Here is a 26595-nt window from a genome sequence, read left to right as displayed (position 1 = left end):
CATGGCGACTAGAAAATAATCCAAGAATAACTGATCGATGACTCATAAATGATTAGCTCAGGTGTCTCATATATCTCAGCTTCACACATGAAGACTGATGAACAAATACAAACATTTCATAGAGCATATGATCACATAACCATGGTTGGGCTTATAAAGATCGAGACCAAATAAGATCAACATGCCATCATATCTCATAACCCCCGAGGCTCTAGTAACAACCTAGGACTGGTCAACACCAGTCAACCCAAAACCCAAAACAAGAAGCATATAGAAAACACGATGCAAACACATGTTTTGGTTTACTAAATTCACATAGTTGAATTATGTGTAGGGGTTTCTAGTTTCCATTTTCAAGAATACTTCAAATGTCTAAGTTTCATCATTTGACCTACAAGTCAACCCATTTGTTCCCCGATAGCATTATCCTTCCATTATTAAGAATTAAATTCTAAGAATAACTTAACTATAAATATTCACTAAACTAATCATCATTGACCTTTAATTAAATTATATTTTATATTTAACCATGATCCATATTCTAATTGATTAACCTTTCAACTTTTCTAGGATCATTATTCGTTTAGGTTATAAGAAAGCCAGTTACTAGTCTTCAAATAAGAAGATTATAACTTTATTAAAATGATCAATTAACATAGGTACACCATCCATGACCTATTACATTCTAATAGTTTTCAAATAGAAACTTAATTAAGTATTACTAAAGTTTGATTCTTTTAATTTAATCATTATCATCATTGACAACCATATAATATCTAAAGTCATAATTCAAGTCATAAGACTTATCAACTTCGATACTTAACAACTCCACTAAAGAATCGTTATTAGCATATTAATTAATACTCTATTACATAACTTAATTATTAGTTAAATTTAATTAATTCTTCAATTAATTATATTAATTAATAATTACATATCCTGATTAACAACTCAATGCATATCATTTGATTAACAATAACTTCATAAATTTAAGATTTAACCAGGTCCCATTTCATCAACATTCAAATTAATAATTTAATAATAACTTGTTAATGACTAATAACAAGTTATATCGAAAATAAATCTACAATATCATTTTCATCATTATTGTTAATGAATTTTAATGCCGATAACAATAATTAGAAACTTCAATTTATAACATTCCCTATCAAATAGCCTTAATTTAATTAAGCTAATTGTTAATTCTTCAATCCAAATTTCACAAATTCAAACAAACTAGTCTCTCTCTCTCTCTCTCTCTCTCTCTCTATTTAATAATAATTAACAAATTATTATTAAATCAAAATCCGTATTTAATAATTATCAGCATTCAACATTTATAACCAACAATATTAAAGTCAAACACTGGATGTATATATATATATATATATATATATATATATCTATATATATATATATATATATATCTATATATATATATATATATATATATCTATATATATATATATATATATATATATATATATATATATATATATATATATATATATAATTATAAACATGAAATACTATTAACAACTAATTTCACATCATATCAAATAATGAAATATCGAAATACACACATTATAAATTACATATAAATGAAACAACATATATATTAACCCGCGTTATGTAAGACTTAAACGGTTTTTTTTTTTTTTTTTTAAATGCAATAAAAAAAATAAAGAATCGCTCTCATTTAATTTAAAACGGGCCGTGCGCTGATGGCTGCTGCCACAATCAGCCTTGCAACCGCAGCCGCAAGTACAACTACGTTAGCAGACCGTAGGCCGGCAAATAAAAAAGGAGGGTGGGGTGAGGTAATACCCCCGCCCACTAAAATTTATTTATTTTAATAAACGTTTTCTTCAAAACGTAAATCGCTTGTGCGATCCGTATTTTCTAAATATTGTTTCATTGCAATAATAAAACAGTGTTTTTAATCAAGTATATACATATATGTATATATGTATATATATTTATATGTATATATATATATATGTATATATATATATGTATATATATATATATGTATATATATATATATAAGTATATATGTGTGTGTATATATATATATATATGTATTTCTTATCAAGTATATTGTATTTTAATAAGCATATATATATACACAGATCGTTACCAAGAATCATTGCATTTCAGTATTTTACATTGTAAATATAAATATATATATATTTATAAAAGAATGCAGATTCTATATATATTAAAAAGAGAACATATATAAATTTAAATAAGAAGGGCCTTCAAATTCTTTAAATTAAGAAATTTTCCTTTAAATTAATTGTTCTCTAAATCTGCTTGTTAATTCCATCTAATAGGTTTGACTATTAGTTTCAAAAAAATTTCAAATCTATTTGTCAATTTGATTCTAATTCGAACCCAGACACGATTCAAATCTAATTTCCTCCTTAATTGGATCGAGGGTTTTCTAATGTTTTCTTCTCAACCAAATAAAATATCTAGATTCCAATTTTCAATTATAGATTCAATCACAAGAGTATTCAGACACATCTAACAGACATGATGAAGACAGGAAGAGAAATAGTGCAAAAAGAATATGTGATTATCACGAGTGCACCTGGACACCGATGCTAATTTTTTCATGCCTCAGAAGTCCATAGAAAGTCCCTTCCTTCTCCATCATTCGCAATCCCTCCAAGATCCAAGCCAACCGAATCCTCCAAGTGACTAGAAGTGCTAGATGAAGCATAGAAGCATGTAGAAAATATATGAGCATATGAACTTCTCCAATGCATGTAAGCTTTGAAGCTTCCATTTTAAGCTTGTAGCTTGAAGCTTCCATTCAGCTTGTAACTTGCAGCTTCCATTCAATTTGTCCAAACACACTAGGAGAGCCTCTATTTAAAGGCTTCTAAGATGCATCTAGAGTGTCTCTAGGAACAACTGGAAGATAAGCATGACAACTAAGTATGAGTCTACTCCAACCTTCTAGATAAGTCTTAAGGTTGTAGACACCATGTGCTCAAATAAAATGCTAACTTCTAAGTGTAGACAACTTGTGCATTCTTAGAGTGCAAACTCCGGTGTTGTCTACATGACAACTCTCGAGAATTTGCCAACTCCTATGTGAGCAAATATTAAAATAATGCACAATCATTAATATAATATTTACTTTACTCTTTCCAATTTAATTTATTTATTTATTAAATCTCATGCACTAACTTTAATAATTCCACTTTTCAATCTTAATATATTTATATTTTAATCACATGAGATTTAGAATCTTTTATTAATTTAAATATTTTTTTCACTTTTAAATTTCATTTTCCAAAACTTAATTGCTAAAATATTTATTAGCTTTAATAATAATATTATTTAGTCATTTATTTAAAAATGAACTCCAAATATATTATTATTAAAATAAATATTGTCACATTCCAAACTTAAACTTTTAACTTTCATTTTCAAATTTAATTATTTTATTTAGTTAATTTTTCAATTAATTAAATAAAATAAATATTAAAATATCATATTAATTTTCCATTAAATTAAACCATTAATTAAAAATTTTAATTAGGCTTAATTAATAGAAAATACATCAAAGACTCATAATGTAAAAATATGAAAAAACATCATAACCAAAATACATACAAAATCAAACCAAGGGTTTAAATCACGAATTACGTCATCTGACGCATTCAGAGGGTACTCAACTCGGATACTTGTCCTAATTTTCCAATTAGGAAAAATGGTTTAAAGGGTTGGGATTTGGACTTGAAAATTTATCTCCCCTCTCTTATCATTGAGATAATGTGATAGGGTACGCTCATCCTGGCAATTCAGGGAAGTCGATTCTCGGTACCTGCAACCTGCATAAAAACCATGCATGTACAAGCACAATATATACTAAGCTAAATAGGCAATGGAAAGAAGTGGTGCATCGTGTAGATCCTGACTAGTAGGTGACTACGACTCCCTTCCTTAACCACATCAGACATGTCACACAAAAGCAAACACGCAAAGCAAATACGCACACCATACACATGCAAGTATGGGGTAAGTATCCATAAGAAAACACATATGATAATAAATCATCTTACTAATCATCATTAATAACTGTAAACACTGAAAATAATCATAATGCATACATGAAACTCAAAATCTAAGTAATCTCATCACATAATAAACTGAATCCATAGCACAATATCTGATAATCTCAAAAGAATGCTGCTAACTATCAACATAAAACTAGCTCTTAAAAAAGTTCAACAATGTTAGAAAAATGCGAACTAGGGGTAGACACTACATCCACCCCCCCTGGGATTAGGCTTACTCCTGGAAGCCTACAAGAATGCAAAAACTAATATAGTCACTATGTGGGTCCCATTGATACCTTTCCTCTGTAGGGAAACATGATTCCACTAAAAATATTACAACACCCTTAGAGCAATATGATTATGGTTTAATGGTAAACCGAAAACCATATCGATCCAACCTTCATTCCTTTAACAACTACTGAAATAGATCCCCAAATACATTCTAAACAAGAGCAACTTAATGCTTGCAAAGATAAAAAAATGTATACTACCTTGAACAATAGATGAAAGATACATGTTTTTGCAACTAGAATGACTTTCAATTTTCAGTTTAGGTTTAAGTAGAATTTTCAGTTTTGAAAGCTAAGTGTTGAAGTATGCAAGTAACAATTTAGGTTCTATTTCAATTCACTTAGTTTCATGTTTTCAGTTTGAAAGAGATACACATGACAGTTCAAAGTTTCGTTTTGTTCAACTAGTTGACACTAATGACATTCCAAAATACCTAGAGCTCCCAAATTTGAAACTCGGGATCTGATACCAAATGTAATGCCCCGCCAAGGGATCCAAAGAATTTTACTAAGTTTGCCAAACAATTTTTTTTTTAAAACATGAAAGATAAAACCATTCATAACATTTGCGGAAGCAATAGCAACAATTCAAATGAAAGTAAACATAACATAACAGATTATATTCCTTAAAGATCCCTTAACGTTGTATCACATCTAATCATAACCATTCATCTAACATCACATCCTTAGCAATGAAACATCCAACATTCTTAAACCATATACAAGTGTCCTTTTGTAATTATATTTTAGTTTAGCTCAATCATCCACTGTACATGACACATGGTATGAAAAAGCTTAAAAGAATATTCATCCATGTAAATAAAGTATATCATCATCATCTACTATTAATTCATGATGTAATAACATAAATGAAACCACATATCATACATGATACATCATCACAAAAGATATAAACATCCATCACAAAAGATAACCATATATCACAAACATAAATAACTAAGTGCACGGTTCCTCCCAACTATAAATAGCATCATTAGACCATCGTGGATCCTAGCCATCCCTCCGTGCGTAACATTCCAAAGCACCGAAGAGATCATCAGTATTATCATAGTAGGAATGTCACTCCTAAAACATCCTACTAACATGCAAAGTAAAGCATAAAGTAACATCATCTATCATAATGATCCAAGAACAGAATTAAGATAAATACCAACCAAGAAAGCATCAACCACGGTGTCTCAGACGGATCTCAAATGATAAGAGTGGAAAATACACTACCACCCGATTGCGTAGAACCTAAGTGGTCCACTCCCACCGTGCTGAGGAGATAATCTCAAGTCCCAAACAGGCTATCAATCCACAAAGCATAAATACTCTTTAAAGTCAGGAATCCTAAAAGTATACTAACTCAAAGGTTCCAACTCACACAAAATCGACATCTAATTCCCAGAGGCACAACAACGATATGTAGGAAACCTACTCTGCAAGCGAGAAAGTGTCATCGCATTTATCACGTACAAGTTACCTTGGTAGTTAGCTAAACTGCACGGGTCTATACTGATCTCATGCGGCCACTAGTATCCTCTCATACTGACGAGGCATACTATGGAATGCACAGTCGCAACCATGCGTTCTCACTACTCCCATCCTAGCCTGTACAAGTGCTTAGGGCATGGGCAAGAACCAAAACAATTATCTTTTTAGATTCATTTAATCTCCATTTTGTGTGTAAATGTTATCACTTATTAACCAAACTTACAATGAGTTACCCTGGCAGCCACTTAAGGCCCCGACCCCCATTGCAAGCCACTTCCCGAAACTACAAGTAGATTACCTACCCTAAGCTCATGGAATCATAAATCACCACAGTCCTGTACAAGCGACTGTAAAGAAAATCCAAAAGATAATCCATAAAAAGAATCATCAAATATCCATAATATAAGCATCAAATATCCATAATAAGAATCATCAAATCTCCAAGATAAGAATCATCAAATCTCCATGAGCATCTGAAAAGCATCCATAGAAAATCATGACCACAACAGTTCTCTATTGGCAACTGAAGGCATCACTGATAATCATAAATATCCATTGGTTCTCAATAACCAAAATATATCTCAAAATCATACTGATCGAAGACTCCAAAATGGTTGAGTCAAAACATGTCACAACATGACATCATCAAGAAATAAATCCATATTTTAGTCCCTTCATGGTGACTAGAAAATAATCCAAGGATAACTGATCGATGACTCATAAATGATTAGCTCAGGTGTCTCATATATCTCAGCTTCACACATGAAGACTGATGAACAAATACAAACATTTCATAGAGCATACAATCACATAACCATGGTTGGGCTTATAAAGATTGAGACCAAATAAGATTAACATGTCATCATATCTCATAACCCTCGAGCCTCTGGTAACAACCTAGGATTGGTCAACACTAGTCAACCCAAAACCCAAAACAAGAAGCATATAGAAAACACGACGCAAACACATGTTTTGGTTTACTAAATTCACATAGTTGAATAATGTGTAGGGTTTTCTAGTTTCCATTTTCAAGAATACTTCAAATGTCTAAGTTTCATCATTTGACCTACAAGTCAACCCATTTGTTCCCCGATAGCATTATCCTTCCATTATTAAGAATTACATTCTAAGAATAACTTAAGGATAAATATTCACTAAATTGATCATCATTGACCTTTAATTAAATTATCTTTTATATTTAACCATGATCCATATTCTAATTGATTAACCTTTCAACTTTTCTAGGATCATTATTCATTTAGGTTATAAGAAAGCCAGTTACTAGTCTTCAAATAAGAAGATTATAACTTTATTAAAATGATCAATTAACATAGGTACACCATCCATGACCTATTACATTCTAATAGTTTTCAATTAGAAACTTAATTAAGTATTACTAAAGTTTGATTCTTTTAATTTAATCGTTATCATCATTGACAACCATATAATATCTAAAGTCATAATTCAAGTCATAAGACTTATCAACTTCGATACTTAACAACTCCACTAAAGAATCGTTATTAGCATATTAATTAATACTCTATTACATAACTTAATTATTAGTTAAATTTAATTAATTATATTAATTAATAATTACATATCCTGATTAACAACTCAATGCATATCATTTGATTAACAATAACTTCATGAATTTAAGATTTAACCAGGTCTCACTTCATCAACATTCAAATTAATAATTTAATAATAACTTGTTAATGACTAATAACAAGTTATATCGAAAATAAATCTACAATATCATTTTCATCATTATTGTTAATGAATTTTAATGCCGATAACAATAATTCGAAACTTCAATTTATAACATTCCATATCAAATAGCCTTAATTTAATTAAGCTAATTATTAATTCTTCAAGCCAAATTTCACAAATTCAAACAAACTAATCTCTCTCTCTCTCTCTCTCTCTCTCTCTCTCTCTCTCTCTCTCTCTCTCTCTCTCTCTCTCTCTCTCTCTCTCTTTTTAATTTAATAATAATTAAGAAATTATTATTAAATCGAAATCCGTATTTAACAATTATCAGCATTCAACATTTATAACCAACAATATTAAAGTCAAACACTGGATGTGTATGTGTATATATATATATATATAATAATTATAAACTTGAAATAATATTAACAACTAATTCCACATCATATCAAATAATGAAATATCGAAATACACACGTTATAAATTACATATATATGAAACAACATATATATTAACCCGTGTTATGTAAGACTTATACGTTTTTTTTTTTTTTTTTTAAATGCAATAAAAAAAAACAAAGAATCGCTCTCGTTTAATTTAAAACGGGTCGTGCACCGACGGCTGCTAACGCAGTCGGCCCTGCGACTGCAGTCGTAGGTGCGGCTGCATCAGCAGACCGTAGGCTAGCAAATAAAAAGGGAGGGTGGGGTGAGGTAATACCCTCGCCCATTAACATTTATTTATTTTAATAAACGTTTTCTTCAAAACGTAAATCGCTTGCGCGATCCGTATTTTTTAAATATTGTTTCATTGCGATAATAAAACAGTTTTTTTAATCAAGTATATACATATATGTATATACGTATATATATTTATATGTATATACGTATATGTGTGTGTATATATATATAGGTATATATGTGTGTGTGTGTGTGTGTGTGTGTGTGTGTGTGTGTGTGTGTGTGTGTGTGTGTGTGTGTGTCTATATATATATATATATATGCATTTTTTATCAAGTATATTGTATTTTAATAAGCATATATATATGGATATATACGCAGATCGTTACCAAGAATCATTGCATTTCAGTATTTTACATTTTAAATATAAATATATATATTTATAAAAGAATACAAATTCTATATATTAAAAAGAGAACATATATAACTTTAAATAAGAAGGGCTTTCAAATTCTTTAAATTAAAAAATTTTCCTTTAAATTAATTGTTCTCTAAATCTGCTTGTTAATTCCATCTAATAGGTTTGACTATTAGTTTGAAAACAATTTCAAATCTATTTGTCAATTTGATTCTAATTCGAACCCAGACCCGATTCAAATCTAATTTCCTCCTTAATTGGATCTAGGGTTTTCTAATGTTTTCTTCTCAACCAAATAAAATATCTAGATTCCAATTTTCAATTATAGATTCAATCACAAGAGTATTCAAACACATCTAATAGACATGATGAAGACAAGAAGAGAAATAGTGCAAAGAGAATATGTGATTATCACGAGTGCACCTGGACACTGATGCTAATTTTGCCATGCCTCAGAAGTCCATAGAAAGTCTCTTCCTTCTCCATCATTCACAATCCCTCCAAGATCCAAGCCAACCGAATCCTCCAAGTGACTAGAAGTGCTAGATGAAGCATAGAAGCATGTAGAAAATATATGAGCATATGAACTTCTCCAATGCATGTAAGCTTTGAAGCTTCCATTTTAAGCTTGTAGCTTGTAGCTTCCATTAAGCTTGTAACTTGCAGCTTCCATTCAGCTTGTCCAAACACACTAGGAGAGCCTCTATTTAAAGGCCTCTAAGATGCATCTAGAGTGTCTCTAGGATCAACTAGAAGATAATCATGACAACTAAGTATGAGTCTACTCCAACTTTCTAAATAAGTCTTAAGGTTGTAGACACCATGTGCTCAAATAAAATGCTAACTTCCGAGTGTAGACAACTTGTGCATTCTTAAAGTACAAACTCCAGTGTTGTCTACATGATAACTCCAGAGAATTTGCCAACTCCTATGTGAGCAAATATTAAAATAATGCACAATCATTAATATAATATTTACTTTACTCTTCCCAATTTAATTTATTTATTTATTAAATCTCATGCACTAACTTTAATAATTCCACTTTTCAATCTTAATATATTTATATTTTAATCACATGAGATTTAGAATCTTTTATTAATTTAAATTTTTTTTCACTTTTAAATTTCATTTTCCAAAACTTAATTGCTAAAATATTTATTAGCTTTAATAATAATAATATTTAGTCATTTATTTAAAAATAAACTCCAAATATATTATTATTAAAATAAATATTGTCACATTCCAAACTTAAACTTTTAACTTTCATTTTCAAATTTAATTATTTTATTTAATTAATTTTTCAATTAATTAAATAAAATAAATATTAAAATATCATATTAATTTTCCATTAAATTAAACCATTAATTAAATCTTTTAATTAGGCTTAATTAATAGAAAATACATCAAAGACTCATAAAGTAAAAATATGAAAAATCATCATAGCCAAAATACATACAAAATCAAACCAAGGGTTTAAATCACGAATTACGTCATCTGATGCTTTCGGAGGGTACTCAACTCGGATACTTGTCCTAATTTTCCAATTAGGACAAATGGCCTAAAGGGTTGGGATTTGGACTTGAGAATTTATCTCCCCTCTCTTATCATTGAGATAATATGATAGGGTACGCTCATCCTGGCAATTCAGGGAAGTCGATACTCGGTACGTGCAACTTGCATAAAAATCATGCATGTACAAGCACAATATATACTAAGCTAAACAGGCAATGGCAGGAAGTGGTGCATCGTGTAGATCCTGACTAGCATGTGACTACGACTCCCTTCCTTAACCACATCAGACATGCCATACAAAAGCAAACACGCAAAGCAAACACGCACACCATACACATGCAAGTATGGGGTAAGTATCGATAAGAAAACACATATGATAATAAATCATCTTACAAATCATCATTAATAACTGTAAACACTGAAAATAATCATCATGCATACATGAAATGCAAAATCTAAGTAATATCATCACATAATAAACTGAATCCATAGCACAATATCTGATAATCTCAAAAGAATGCTGCTAACTATCAACATAAAACTAGCTCTTAAAAGAGTTCAACAATGTTAGCAAAATGCGAACTAGGGGCAGGCACTACATCCAACCCCCCTGGGATTAGGCTTACTCCTGGAAGCCTACAAGAATGCAGAAACTAATATAGTCACTATGTGGGTCCCATTGATCCCTTTCCTCTATAGGGAAACATGATTCCACTAAAAATATTACAAAACCCTTAGAGAAATATGATTATGGTTTAATGGTAAACCGAAAACCATATCGATCCAACCTTCATTCCTTTAACAACTACTGAAATAGATCCCCAAATACATTCTAAACAAGAGCAACTTAATGCTTGCAAAGATAAACAAAGGTATACTACCTTGAACAATAGATGAAAGATACATGTTTTTGCAACTAGAATGACTTTCAATTTTCAGTTTAGGTTTAAGTAGAATTTTCAGTTTTGAAAGCTAAGTGTTGAAGTATGCAAGTAACAATTTAGGTTCTATTTCAATTCACCTAGTTTCAAGTTTTCATTTTGAAAGAGATACACATGACAGTTCAAGGATTTGTTTTGTTCAACTAGTTGACACTAATGACATTCCAAAATACCCAAAGCTCCCAATGTTGAAACTTGGGCTCTGATACCAAATGTAATGCCCCGCCAAGGGATCCAAAGAATTTTACGAAGTTTGCCAAACAATTTTTTTTTAAAACATGAAAGACAAAGCCATTCATAACATTTGTGGAAGCAATAGCAACAATTCAAATGAAAGTAAACATAACATAACAGATTACATTCCTTAAAGATCCCTTAACGTTGTATCACATCTAATCATAACCATTCATTTAACATCACATCCTTAGTAATGAAACATCCAACTTTCTTAAACCATATACAAGTGTCCTTTTGTAATTATATTTTAGTTTAGCTCAATCATCCACTGTACATGACACATGGTATGAAAAAGCTTACAAGAATATTCATCCATGTAAATAAAGTACATCATCATTATCTAATATTAATCCATGATGCAATAACATAAATGAAACCACATATCATACATGATATATCATCACAAAAGATATAAACCTCCATCACAAAAGATAACCATATATCACAAACATAAATAACTAAGTGCATGATTCCTCCCAATCGTAAATAGCATCATTAGACCATCGTGGATCCTAGCCATCCCTCTGTGCATAACATTCCAAAGCACCAAAGAGATAATTAGTATTATCATAGTAGGAATGTCACTCCTAAAACATCCTACTAACATGCAAACTAAAGCATAGAGTAATATCATTCAACATATGCAAAACACCAATATAAGAAACATACCAGTAAATACATCCATCACAAGGTATATCATCTATCATAATGATCCAAGAACAAAATGAAGATAAATACGAACCAAGAAAGCATCAACCACGGTGTCTCAGATGGATCTCAAATGATAAGAGTGGAAAATACACTACCATCCGACCGCATGGAACCTAAGTGGTCCACTCCCACCGTGCTGAGGAGATAATCTCAAGTCCCAAATAGGCTATCAATCCACAAAGCATAAATACTCTTTAAAGCTAGGAATCCTAAAAGTATCTAACTCAAAGGTTCCAACTCACACAAAATTGACATCTAATTCCCAGAGGCACAACAATGACATGTAGGAAACCTACTCTGCAAGCGAGAAAGTGTCATTGCATTTATCACGTACAAGTTACCTTGGCAGTTAGCTAAACTGCACGGGTCCATACTGATCTCATGCGGCCACTAGTATCCTCTCATACTGACGAGGCATACTATGGAATGCATGGTCACAACCATGCATTCTTACTACTCCCATCCTAGCCTATACACGCGCTCAGGGCATGGCCGAGAACCAAAACAATTATCTTTTTAGGTTCATTTAATCTCCATTTAGTGTGTAAATGTTATCACTTATTAACCAAACTTACAATGAGTTACCCTGGCAGCCACTTACGGCCCCAGCCCCCATTGCAAGCCACTTCCCGACACTACAAGTAGATTACCTACCCTAAGCTCATGGAATCATAAATCACCACAGTCCTGTACAAGCGACTGTAAAGAAAATCCAAAAGATAATCCATAAAAAGAATCATCAAATATCCATAATATAAGCATCAAATATCCATAATAAGAATCATCAAATCTCCAAGATAAGAATCATCAAATCTCCATGAGCATCTGAAAAGCATCCATAAAAAATCATGACCACAACAGTTCTCTATTGGCAACTGAAGGCATCACTGATAATCATAAATATCCATTGGTTCTCAATAACCAAAATATATCTCAAAATCGTACTGATCGAAGACTCCAAAATGGTTGAGTCAAAACATGTCACAACATGAAATCATCAACAAATAAATCCACATTTCAGTCCCATCATGGCGACTAGAAAATAATCCAAGGATAATTGATCGATGACTCATAAATGATTAGCTCAGGTGTCTCATATATCTCAGCTTCACACATGAAGACTGATGAACAAATACAAACATTTCATAGAGCATACGATTACATAACCATGGTTGGGCTTATAAAGATCGAGACCAAATAAGATCAACATGCCATCATATCTCATAACCCCCGAGCCTCTGGTAACAACCTAGGACTGGTCAACGTTAGTCAACCCAAAACTCAAAACAAGAAGCATATAGAAAAAATGATGCAAACACATGTTTTGGTTTACTAAATTCACATAGTTGAATAATGTGTAGGGGTTTCTAGTTTCCATTTTCAAGAATACTTCAAATGTCTAAGTTTCATCATTTGACCTACAAGTCAACCCATTTGTTCCCCGATAGCATTATCCTTTCATTATTAAGAATTACATTCTAAGAATAACTTAAGGATAAATATTCACTAAACTGATCATCATTGACCTTTAATTAAATTATCTTTTATATTTAACCATGATCCATATTCTAATTGATTAACCTTTCAACTTTTCTAGGATCATTATTCATTTAGTTTATAAGAAAGCCAGTTACTAGTCTTCAGATAAGAAGATTATAACTTTATTAAAATGATCAATTAACACAGGTACACCATCCATGACCTATTACATTCTAATAGTTTTCAATTAGAAACTTAATTAAGTATTACTAAAGTTTGATTCTTTTAATTTAATCGTTATCATCATTGACAACCATATAATATCTAAAGTCATAATTCAAGTCATAAGACTTATCAACTTCGATACTTAACAACTCCACTAAAGAATCGTTATTAGCATATTAATTAATACTCTATTACATAACTTAATTATTAGTTAAATTTAATTAATTCTTCAATTAATTATATTAATTAATAATTACATATCCTGATTAACAACTCAATGCATATCATTTGATTAACAATAACTTCATAAATTTAGGATTTAACCAGGTCCCATTTCATCAACATTCAAATTAATAATTTAATAATAACTTGTTAATGACTAATAACAAGTTATATCGAAAATAAATCTACAATATCATTTTCATCATTATTGTTAATGAATTTTAATGCCGATAACAATAATTAGAAACTTCAATTTATAACATTCCCTATCGATTAGCCTTAATTTAATTAAGCTAATTATTAATTCTTCAAGCCAAATTTCACAAATTCAAACAAACTAATCTGTCTCTCTCTCTTTCTTTTTAATTTAATAATAATTAACAAGTTATTATTAAATCGAAATCCGTATTTAACAATTATCAGCACTCAACATTTATAACCAACAATATTAAAGTCAAACACTGGATGTATATATATATATATATTATAAACATGAAATACTATTAACAACTAGTTTCACATCATATCAAATAACGAAATATTGAAATACACACATTATAAATTACATATATATGAAAAAACATATATATTAACCCGCGTTATGTAAGACTTAAACGTTTTTTTTTTTTAAAATTTATTAAAAACACAATAAAAAAAACAAAGAATCGCTCTCGTTTAATTTAAAATGGGCCGTGCACTGACGGTTTTTGCTGTAGTCGACCTGGCGACCACAGTCGCAGGTACGACTGCGTCAGCAGACCGTAGGCCGGAAAATAAAAAGGGAGGGTTGGGTGAGGTAATACCCTCGCCCACTAACATTTATTTATTTTAATAAACATTTTCTTCAAAACGTAAATCACTTGCGTGATCCATATTTTTTAAATATTGTTTCATTGCGATAATAAAACAGTGTTTTTAATCAAGTATATATACATGTATATATGTATATATATTTATATGTATATACATACATGTGTGTATATATATATATATATGCATTTCTTATCAAGTATATTGTATTTTAATAAGTATATATATATATATATATATATATATATACGCAGATCATTACCAAGAATCATTGCATTTCAATATTTTACATTGTAAATATAAATATATTTATTTATTAAAGAATGCAGATTCTATATATATTAAAAAGAGAACATATATAACTTTAAATAAGAAGGGCTTTCAAATTCTTTAAATTAAGAAATTTTCTTTTAAATTAATTGTTCTCTAAATCTGCTTGTTAATTCCATCTAATAGGTTTGACTATTAGTTTCAAAGCAATTTCAAATCTATTTGTCAATTTGATTCTAATTCGAACCCAGACTTGATTCAAATCTAATTTCCTCCTTAATTGGATCTAGGGTTTTTTAATGTTTTCTTCTCAACCAAATAAAATAGCTAGATTCCAATTTTCAATTATAGATTCAATCACAAGAGTATTTAGACACATCTAACAGACATGATGAAGACGGGAAGAGAAATAGTGCAAAGAGAATATGTGATTATCATGAGTGCACCTGGACACTGATGCTAATTTTGCCATGCCTCAGAAGTCCATAGAAAGTCCCTTCCTTCTCCATCATTCGCAATACCTCCAAGATCCAAGCCAACCGAATCCTCCAAGTGACTAGAAGTGCTAGATGAAGCATAGAAGCATGTAGAAAATATATGAGAATATGAACTTCTCCAATGCATGTAAGCTTTGAAGCTTCCATTTTAAGCTTGTAGCTTGTAGCTTCCATTCAGCTTGTAACTTGCAACTTCCATTCAGCTTGTCCAAACACACTAGGAGAGCCTCTATTCAAAGGCCTCTAAGATGCATCTAGAGTGTCTCTAGGAACAGCTAGAAGTAAAGCATGACAACTAAGTATGAGTATACTCCAACCTTCTAGATAAGTCTTAAGGTTGTAGACACCATGTGCTCAAATAAAATGCTAACTTCTAAGTGTAGACAACTTGTGCATTCTTAGAGTGCAAACTCCAGTGTTGTCTACATGACAACTCCCGAGAATTTGCCAACTCCTATGTGAGCAAATATTAAAATAATGCACAATCATTAATATAATATTTACTTTACTCTTCCCAATTTAATTTATTTATTTATTAAATCTCATGCACTAACTTTAATAATTCCACTTTTCAATCTTAATAGATTTATATTTTAATCATATGAGCTTTAGAATCTTTTATTAATTTAAATATTTTTTTCACTTTTAAATTTTATTTTCCAAAACTTAATTGCTAAAATATTTATTAGCTTTAATAATAATATTATTTAGTCATTTATTTAAAAATGAACTCCAAATATATTATTATTAAAATAAATATTGTCACATTCCAAACTTAAACTTTTAACTTTCATTTTTAAATTTAATTATTTTATTTAATTAATTTTTCAATTAATTAAATAAAATAAATATTAAAATATCATATTAATTTTCCATTAAATTAAACCATTAATTAAATCTTTTAATTAGGCTTAATTAATAGAAAATACATCAAAGACTCATAAAGTAAAATATGAAAAATCATCATAGCCAAAATACATACAAAAACAAACCAAAGGTTTAAATCACGAATTACGTCATATGACGCATTTGGAGGGTACTCAACTCGGATACTTGTCCTAATTTTCCAATTAGGACAAATGGCTTAAAGGGTTGGGATTTGGACTTGAGAATTTATCTCCCCTCTCTTATCATTGAGATAATGTGATAGGGTATGCTCATCCTGGCAATTCAGGAATGTTGATACCCAGTACCTGCAACCTGCATAAAAACCATGCATGTACAAGCACAATATATACTAAGCTAAACAGGCAATGGCAGGAAGTGGTGCATCGTGTAGATCTCGACTAGCAAGTGACTACGACTGCCTTCCTTAACCACATCAGACATGCCATACAAAAGCAAACATGCAAAGCAAACACGCACACCATACACATGCAAGTATGAGGTAAGTATCCATAAGAAAACACATATGATAATAAATCATCTTACAAATCATCATTAATAACTGTAAACACTGAAAATAATCATCATGCATACATGAAATGCAAAATCTAAGTAATCTCATCACATAATAAACTGAATCCATAGCACAATATCTAATAATCTCAAAAGAATGTTGCTAACTATCAACATAAAACCAGCTCTTAAAAGAGTTCAAAAATGTTAGCAAAATGCGAACTAGGGGCAGGCACTACAATCCATCATTGATGCTTCTTCTATTTTCCATAATACCTACCCAATCCACATCAAAATATGCACATAAAGTATAAATCACTTAATCTGTCATACCACAAGGCAAAATAAGGTGTACCCTTCAAATATTTAAATATTCTCTTTACTACCCTATAGTGTGCTTCTCTAGGGTCTTCTTGAAACCTTGCTACAATACCAACTACATTTTCTATATCTGGTCTGGTATGATTCATATATTGCAATCCTCCAATCATAGATCTGTACTTCTTCTACTCAAATCTAGGTGTCTCATCTATGCTAGATAACTTGTGACTAGTTATAATAGGTGTACCAATAGGCTTAAAACTTTCCAAGACAAATATTTTCAACAAGTCATTTAGATACTTAGTCTATAATAGGAAGATACCATCACTATTTTCTATAATCTATAAACCTACAAAATATTTCATCTCACCAATCATACTTATCTAAAATTCATTCTTCATTTGATCAGCAAATTTTTTACTTGCTTCATCATTTCCTCCAAAGATTATGTCATCTAAAAATATCATAATAATCAATAATCCATTTTCATTTTTTCTAAATACAAATTTCTATATATCATACCTTTATAAAATCCCAACTTTTCCAGCTACTTGTCTAACCTTGCATACCAGGTTCTAGGAGCTTGATTTAGACCATACAATGATTTCTTCAATCTACATACCATTTCCTTTTCTTTTTTCATTAGAAATCCTTCAAGTTGTAATGTAGACTTCTTATTTAAGTTCTCCACTCAAAAATTATGACTTTACATCCATCTAACATACTTTGAACTTCTTACTTGCTGCATAAGCCAAGAACATTCTTACTACTTCAATTTTGGCAACAAGGGCAAATATCTCTTCATAATCTATACCTTTTTTCTATGAATATCCTTTTCACACCAATATTTCTTTATTTCTCACAACCTCACCTTTTTCATTCATCTTGTTTATGAAAAACCACTTATTTCTTATAACATTCTTGTCTTTAGGTCTAGGAACCAATTCCCATGTCTCATTCTTCACAATCTGGTCTAGTTCTTCCTTCATTTCTTGAATCTAATTATCATCCTTGTATTCCTCATCTACACCTCTTTGGGTAAATTTGAGAAATCAAATACAATTCTTCATTTACTTTGTTTCTTATCATAACTCATTTTTCTTTGCTTCCAATAATTTAATTAGCAGGGTGATTCTTGATCAAATTCTTGTAAGGTGTAAGTGTTACAGTTTCAACTCTTACTTCTTCTCTAGGTTTAGATTTTGGTTATTATTTATGCTCAAAAAATAGAACATCATTCTACAAATCATTGTTAGTCTCAAAAAAAAATTCAACATTTTTTATAAAAGTTTTCAGATTATTTTCTTCTTCGTCAAAATTATAATCTAGCATTCTTTCTTTAAACCCAAACTTTTCATCCACTTTTATATTTATGCACTCAACAATTTTGTCTTAGCTCTTTGATTAAAATATCTATAAGCTTTTCTTTTCAATTAATAACCAAGGAACATACCATTATCCTTTCTTGCATCAAACTTACCAAAATCATCATCTCTCTTTATGTAACACTTACTTCTAAAATTTTGAAATACTTTACTGAGGGTGCATGTCCAAACCATAAATTATAGGGAATCTTGTTTGTACCTTTTCTAATCTACACTTTGTTTATTGTGTATACTTTTGTATTTATTTCTTCTCTCCAAAATGTCTTGGGTACATTATTCTCAAACATCATGGCTCTTATTGCTTCTATTATAGACCTATTTCTTCTTTGAGCAATCTCATTTCTCTCAGGGGTCTTAGGTGTTGATAGTTGTCTCTTGATGCCATTTACTTCACAAAAAGTTTTATACTCACTTGAGATAAACTCTTCACCTCTATATGATCTTAAATTTTTTTTCTTTACTCTTGATTCATTCCTAACTCTATTCTTGAACAACTTAAACTTTTCAAATGCCTCAAACTTTTCTTTAAGAAACACTACCCACATCATTCTAGTGAAATCATCAACAAAAAACATAAAGCACCTTTCACCATAGAATCCTCTTGTTATGGAAGGACCACTCAAATCTGTATGAACAATCTCCAATTTTGCTATAGTAATGAACTTCTTGCTAGGAAAGGAAACTTTCTTCTACTTAGCCATAACACATTCTTTGCAAACAATGTTAGTAGACTTTACAATTTTAGGTAAATCACTTAAAGTAAATGTAGTACTAGCCTTCACAATATTATCAAAGTCTATATAAAAAAATCCTCTATGCTATAACCAACTTTTATCCACTTTTACATCCAAATGTATCATCTCTGTAGGGTTCAATTGAAAAACATTACCTCTAGATCTTGTACCAATGCCAATCAACTTACCATCTTTATCCTTGATAATGCACGTCTTCTCTGTAAATTCTAGTTGATAACCTTTATTAACTAACTATCTAATACTCAATATATTATGCTTTAATCCATGAACAAAATAGAAACCATCGGTGTAAGTCTTTCCATCAAGAGTAATAGATCTTATTCCCTTGATAGGACTAGTTATATTGTTACTAACTCTAACAATTCCTCTATCATGACTATTAAACTTAACAAAATTATTCATGTCTCCTATCATATGATGTGAACAACCATTATCTATAATCCAATCAGATCTCTTTTCAACTTGTGAAACTAGAGCTTTCTCTTCTTTGACTTATTTTTTAGGATTTTTTTCTTTTATAGCTACAAATCCTAATTCATCACACTTTCACTCTAAACTCTTTCTTCATATTCATCATTTTAATTTGGATACAAATAATCTCTAGGTTTTCTATATTTAAAGTTCTACTTATACTTTTTCTCTCTTTTAGGACACTTAGAAGCATTATGAAAAAATCCATTGTAAGTCCAACATTAAAGATTCTCTTACCATCTAGTTCTCTTCTTATAAATAGGGCAATTCCTTCTTCAATTCTTCTATCCTCCTTAGATCTGGATCTACTACTACTAGCATAGTCTCCACTAGTGCTTGCACTTCTTGATAAAGAAGGGTTAACACTTAATGCACTAAAAGTTGTTTCCACTCTAGGAAAATCTCTAGATTGCTTCAAGCTCACTTCTACTACTTCCAACCTTCAAAGTAGAGTTTTTGGAAATATGGTTAGATAGATGTCTTAATGGTTTTCATTTATGGAAACATGCATTCAACATTTCATTTATGTATTTAGATATAGAAAATTGTCTAAGTGTTAGATAGTTTGCAACAACATAGTGTACATATGTTAAGTGTATAGATGAGTCGTTGAGAGTTAGCTCATGCATAGTTAAGGACAACTTCATGACAGTATCATGATGACATATGCCAGCATGTAGATATGTATAAATAGTACAATGCGAGTTATGATTTAAACACCAGTGTAGGTATTTAATAGTGCAAAATAGAGCATAGTAGAGAATTGGATTGTATGGCCTTAGGAATTATTTTGGTTATGAAATAATTACTAAGTTATGATTAGCTGACTATATGGACATTATTATGTCAAGCATGTGAACACATGAAGCCCGACTAAGCATAGTTTTGTGAATATGTGAGGTATAAGTAAAGATCTTATCTTGCAAAGATAAGTGTACTATCTATGATAGACAAGCAAGTATTAAGTAATATGAGAACTATTGTGTGAATGATCTGAAAGATATGCAAGCCTTATTTGACGTGAATTTATGTATGATCAAAACAAGTACAAAGTATAATAAACAACAAGTATTGTATGTATATCTAATCTTGTGAAGAAATGAAATGTATTATTATGTGTTAGGGTAGTGGGCTCTTCTTGCTTACATTATACTTGTTCTACCAAATCTTAATAGGGTTGTGGCTTCAGGCAAGGCCTAGTCTCCTAATAGTTACTCGAGACACTATATGTACTTCATAGAATCCTAACAGGGTCAATATCCTTAATAGGATCCTATTGTTTAGTGAATAATCTAGTGGGTATCATCTCCATCAAGGTTTTCCCTTGGCTTAGGTTTCCCTAGTTAACAAAAAATGGTGTTATGAGTTCACTATGTGCATGGTTATATTTATTGTTCAATATTGTTGGTTTACTTTCATATGCAAGTTATAATTTAATTAACAATATTTAGTTATGGGAAAAAGTTTGTAGAATACTGATTCATTCACCCACACCCCCCCCCCCCCCCCCCTTCCCCCTCACCCCGCTCCTCTCAGTATTATCTATTTCTAAAAATTGCTATCAGAGCCTAGTTACTTTGAAGAAGTTTAACAACTTAACCAAGATCCCTAAAGACATGGAACAATTAAAGAAAAACCTAGAATAAGATCTTGAGTAGATTGACCTTCTTACTAAAGAAAGAGATAACCTGAAAGATAGATATGAAGATATGAAAGTTTTCATTGGCAAGTTAAAAGAAAAGCTTGATGATTTAGAATTTGGCAAGGAAAGTATTGTGCAAACTAATGATAATGATGAATTAGGAGATCTTCAGAAGGAAAATGAGATCTTGAACCATGAACTAAAAATAGTTGAGCTTAAGTCAAGTCTTAAGAAAAATGGTGGCAAGAATGAATCAGAACTAAAAATTGAGAATATAGATCTTAGATCCTAGTTAAGTCAAGTTACATCTGAATTAGATACTATCAAAATTAAACATGTTGAGTTAGATAAGTACAACATTATTGTGAAAGTAGAATTGACACAAGCTAAGCAATAGTTAGAGAAACTTTATTCTAGTAGTGAAAAAATAGAATAGTAGATATTTCATCAGACCTTCTAATGAGAGGAAAAGACTTGGATATCTAATTGGAGAGAAATCAACCAAGAAAGTTGAAATTAGAAGAGAACTAGATCTAGTTATTGAATCCTCTAAGGAATCAAATCTAAGTAAGGTAGAATCAAGTACATCTACTGAAGTATCAAAGGAAGTTGAGTTAATTAATTTGTCAGATAAACTTGATGAACCTAAGAAAATAGAGCAAATTGATAAACCTAAGCAAGATGAAGCACCCAAGGAAGTAAGACGTGAGTTCAAAGGTAGATTCTTCATTTGTAATGAAGTTAGACACACGAAAAGAGATTGCATAGGTAAGTCTTTTAAACCCATTACTAATTTCTATTTTTATAATTGTCATGGATATGGACATAAGGCAATAGAATGTAAGAAACTTAAGTTTGATGGTAATAATGCAAATAGTAGAATGTCGAGGAATACTAACCCTGTAGGTAATGAAAGAGGAAGAACACATAACAAATTGAATGATGGAGAGACATCTAATGGTGAGAAGAACCAGTTCATGTGTTACAAATATAACAACCCTAGACACATTACAAGGCATTGTAGAGAACCTAAGAATTTGAATAGAATGAATCAAAGGAGAAATGCACATGTATGTCAGTTATGTAATAACTTTAGACACACAAAATGATATTGCAAAATGGATCAAAGGAACTTTAATAGGAATTAGATAATAGAAGGAACAACATAAATGATAGAAGGAATGATAACGATAGTAACAATAGCTAGAAGGAAGAAATAAAGGAACATGTTGATGAATTCAAGGAAGCATTTGTGACAGATAAAGATCCAGAAAGCTCTTATCAAATTTTGAAGGAACAATGTTTCAATGCACCTGATGGGACATTGAATTCATAGATTGTTTTTGAATAATCCTACATGAATTAAGTAGCTCTAGTAGTCGCAGAGAATTAGTTGATCATAACTGATGTTAGAGAGAGAGTTGGAAGTTGTTTAGTTAATACAAGGTTAAGGACATAGAGAGAAGACTATGGTCAAGTGCACAAGTCCTAATATGATCACAGTGAGCAGGAATTATGAAATCAAGCTTACTCGTAAATAGAGGCACTATCTAAATCTGTGGTAGATACACATTTAATATGCAGTGCAATTTGAAATGATTTAAGGATCGCAAGAAACATTGTATGTACTATTTGTTCATGCAAATTGTTTTGAGCAATTTGACAACAAGTTGAAGTGTGAAGTGAAGTATGTGAAGCAGAAAGTTGCAAAAGCCCTAAATCACGTTTTAAAGGTATTTTGTGAAGCTTGAATCTAGTTTTACAGTAATTATAGTTGAAATGGAAAGTCAGAAAGTGCAAGATATAAGTGATAAACCATGTTATGAACTCAAGAAGCGTCTTTTTGTATCATTATTGGATGATTTCATGGGCGCATTTTTGCAAGTTCCAACAAATGTGTTACATGTTGAAGATATAAGAAGCTACATTCACTATAAGATTGAGAACATAGGTGATGATTAAATTCATGAGGACTTGGGAAAGATGTGTAATAGTGACCTATCCCTAAAGTCTACATATGCACACTTAGAGAATTTGAATTTGGTGAAGTATATGTTTTACACAGGATTTGATAATCATGATTGGACCTAAATTATTTTGAGTAGGGTACATGATGATATGTTTTGGTTAAGAGATGAAAATATTTTTATTGATAATAACCTAATTCATAAGGTCACATGATTGAGCAATGAAGGATGTAATCCTATAAATGAGAAGAATGTCAAGAAAATGGTTGAGATGAACCTAAAGATGAAGTTTGATGGAAGGAACATGAAGGTTAAACCTATTTAGGATAGAGGAGTAAAATTGTTAACCAATATATTAGGGTTAAGTTGAACCACAGATCAAGGGTCAACTCAATACTAACTAGATTTCTTCATGCAAATTATGTAATGGTAGTTATAGGAAGTAAGGTTAACTAATGCGAGATCATTAGAATGCAATTCTTGGAAAATATTGTAAGTTTGAAGAAAACTAAGAATGCAATATTCAGATTTGGGTCCTTGTTGTATCATATATTCTTTTATGCTACAAGGAAGTTTTCTGGACTAATAAATTGGGATAGCAATAAGTGCACAATGAAGATGGTGACTCAATGCTACATATCCAAGCCAAAGAATGTTAGAGATGATGACATTGATAGAATGATGAAAAGTTTCCAATCAGAGATGAAACTAAGATATAGAGTACCTCCCTCTATGGTAGAAAAGTACAAAGAAGATTTATGCTTCATGGTGGAAACACACAATGCCTGCATGGAAGCAATAATTCCAAAAATTAAATTTATTAAGCTTATGAGTTATGAGATGAGTACAAAGCTCATAGAAGGTTATGCGAAGATCATACTTGAATCTAAGTAGGAGACAAAGTGCCCTAGATGGGGAATCTATGAGAAGAGATCAAGAATAGTTTATTCTAAACTATATTGCAAAGAAAGTAAGAATTTTTTTGAAAAGGAGATAGATTCTATTCTTAAGGAATCTGGCATGACAAGACAAGAATTCAATGAGACTAAAGGAATTGCGCTGGAAATGAAAGCCAATGGTCAAACTGAGGTGTTGGCAGCAACTCCGTTGTTGTGGTAGGATCTTTAGAAGGAGTAATAGTAGCACAAACTTGTGTGCAAGCTCCTATTGAACCTTATGCAATAGTTGCACAACCTTTTGTGTAAGCTCCCATTGCACCTTATGCAATAGTTGCACAAGTGTAACCCATGAGAGCATGACATGAATAGACTAGGAGGTAGACAAAGGTGGAAGCACCTACTACGCAGAAGAAATTAGGAAGATTGGTAAAGGTTACACAAGAACCTATACCACAAGCCAAGAAAAGGGTTAAGAAAATTGCTAACAGACTAGGAAAGAGGAGGAAAACTATGCAGATAAGTAGTTCAAAAAGCTTTGAAAATGAAGATAAAGATAAACCTATTGAACAAGATGTGCAGGAAGCAAAGACAACAACATGAAAGAAAACTTGGAAACCCAAGGTAGAGAATCTGAATATGAAAATAATAATTGATGATCATTTTGTACAATTAAATAAATATTACAATATGTATAGTAATATGGATAGAAGGCAATTAGAGAATGCTATTATAAGAAATATGATATTGAAGAAGAAGAAACTTGAGAATATATAAAATAAGATTCTTGAAGACCTATACAATAGGTTGATTAATAGGAAGAAGAGAGCGTTGGAAGAGGATATGAATGTGAAAATTACAACAATAAATAAGCTATGTGATGTTGGATCCAAAGAGGAATTAGATAGATTTTTGAAGGGTATTGAACCCTTGCTTAGGAACAAAAGAAGAGAAATTCTTCTTATGGGAGGAAATTATGAGGAAGTTAGAAAAGAAACAAAGGAGGATACAATAAAATATATGTCGTCGGTACCTAAGGTGAGTGCACAAAAAAAGGCTAATAGTCCTATGTATGTACAAGCAGATACTCCTTCCAGTGAAAAGGAAGAAGAAGAGGAGAGTGAAGAGGAGACAAAATAGGCACTTTCACAACCTTACATTGTTATGGGTAATGATTCCATGCAAGTGGATAGTGTGCACATAATTGTGGATACTAAGGAGAATCCTTTTGCAAAATTTGACCAATCTATTGCTAGCAATATTATTGCTTATTCTAGCTCTGATGATGACGAAGATGTTAAGAAGAAAGAGATAGAGGCAATGAGAAAGGAAAGAATACAAAAAGAATAGGCAAAGAAGAAACAAGAAGAAGAAGAGAAAAGAAAAGAGGTAGAAGAAAACAAAAGAAGAGAAGAAGAGGAAAAGAAAAGAAAATAAGAAGAAGAAAAGAAGAAAAGAGAAGAAGAGAAGAAGAAGCAAGATGAAGAGAATGCAAAAAAGGATGTTGAGGAAAAGAAGAGAGCAAAGGAAGAGAAGAAAAATGTAGTTAAATTTATTCCTACTATAGCTTTAGTAGTAACAATAGCTAGAACATTAGCGGTAGTATCTATTCCATCTGATGATGAAGATCAGAAAGCCCTTGAGTAAGCTATTCAAGAGAAGAATAAATTTGTAAAGTCTTTGGAGAAGACATTAACTAAAGTCTTGGCTAGGATGTAGAGGATAGTTACTACAACTTTAGATATTACAGACTTGTAATTGAAGGCCATGGAGTTGGTGAAAACCTTTGATAAGGAATTCACAACCCTAGTAGAAGTAGCTTCAACGCAAGCTCAAGTTACTCATGATGCAATTCTATTCAATATAGTTTGTACCAATGTGTGCAATGATCTAAAGGAACTTGATTAAAAGATTAAGGGATTGAGAAAGCATATTGATGAGGGAAAAATATTGTTTGGAAAGTGTGCACAGTCATACAAGTACCTTGCAAACTATGAGAGTCAGATAAAAGGTAAGACAAATGAAATTGAGACACTCATTGTCAAGTTACACCTCCCATAATCTAGAATTGAGGACTATGGAGCATAAGTGGAGAAAATTCATGGAATGATAAAAGACTTGGAATCTAAGAAAGAGAAAGTAGCAAGGAGATTCTCTAATCTTAGAGAAATTTTGTCGTCTAAGA

Source organism: Cupressus sempervirens, chromosome 10, assembly GCF_028749045.1.
Source record: "Cupressus sempervirens isolate cs-2001-9-10 chromosome 10, ASM2874904v1, whole genome shotgun sequence".
NCBI lineage: Eukaryota > Viridiplantae > Streptophyta > Pinopsida > Cupressales > Cupressaceae > Cupressus > Cupressus sempervirens.
This window is presented reverse-complemented; position numbering follows the sequence as displayed.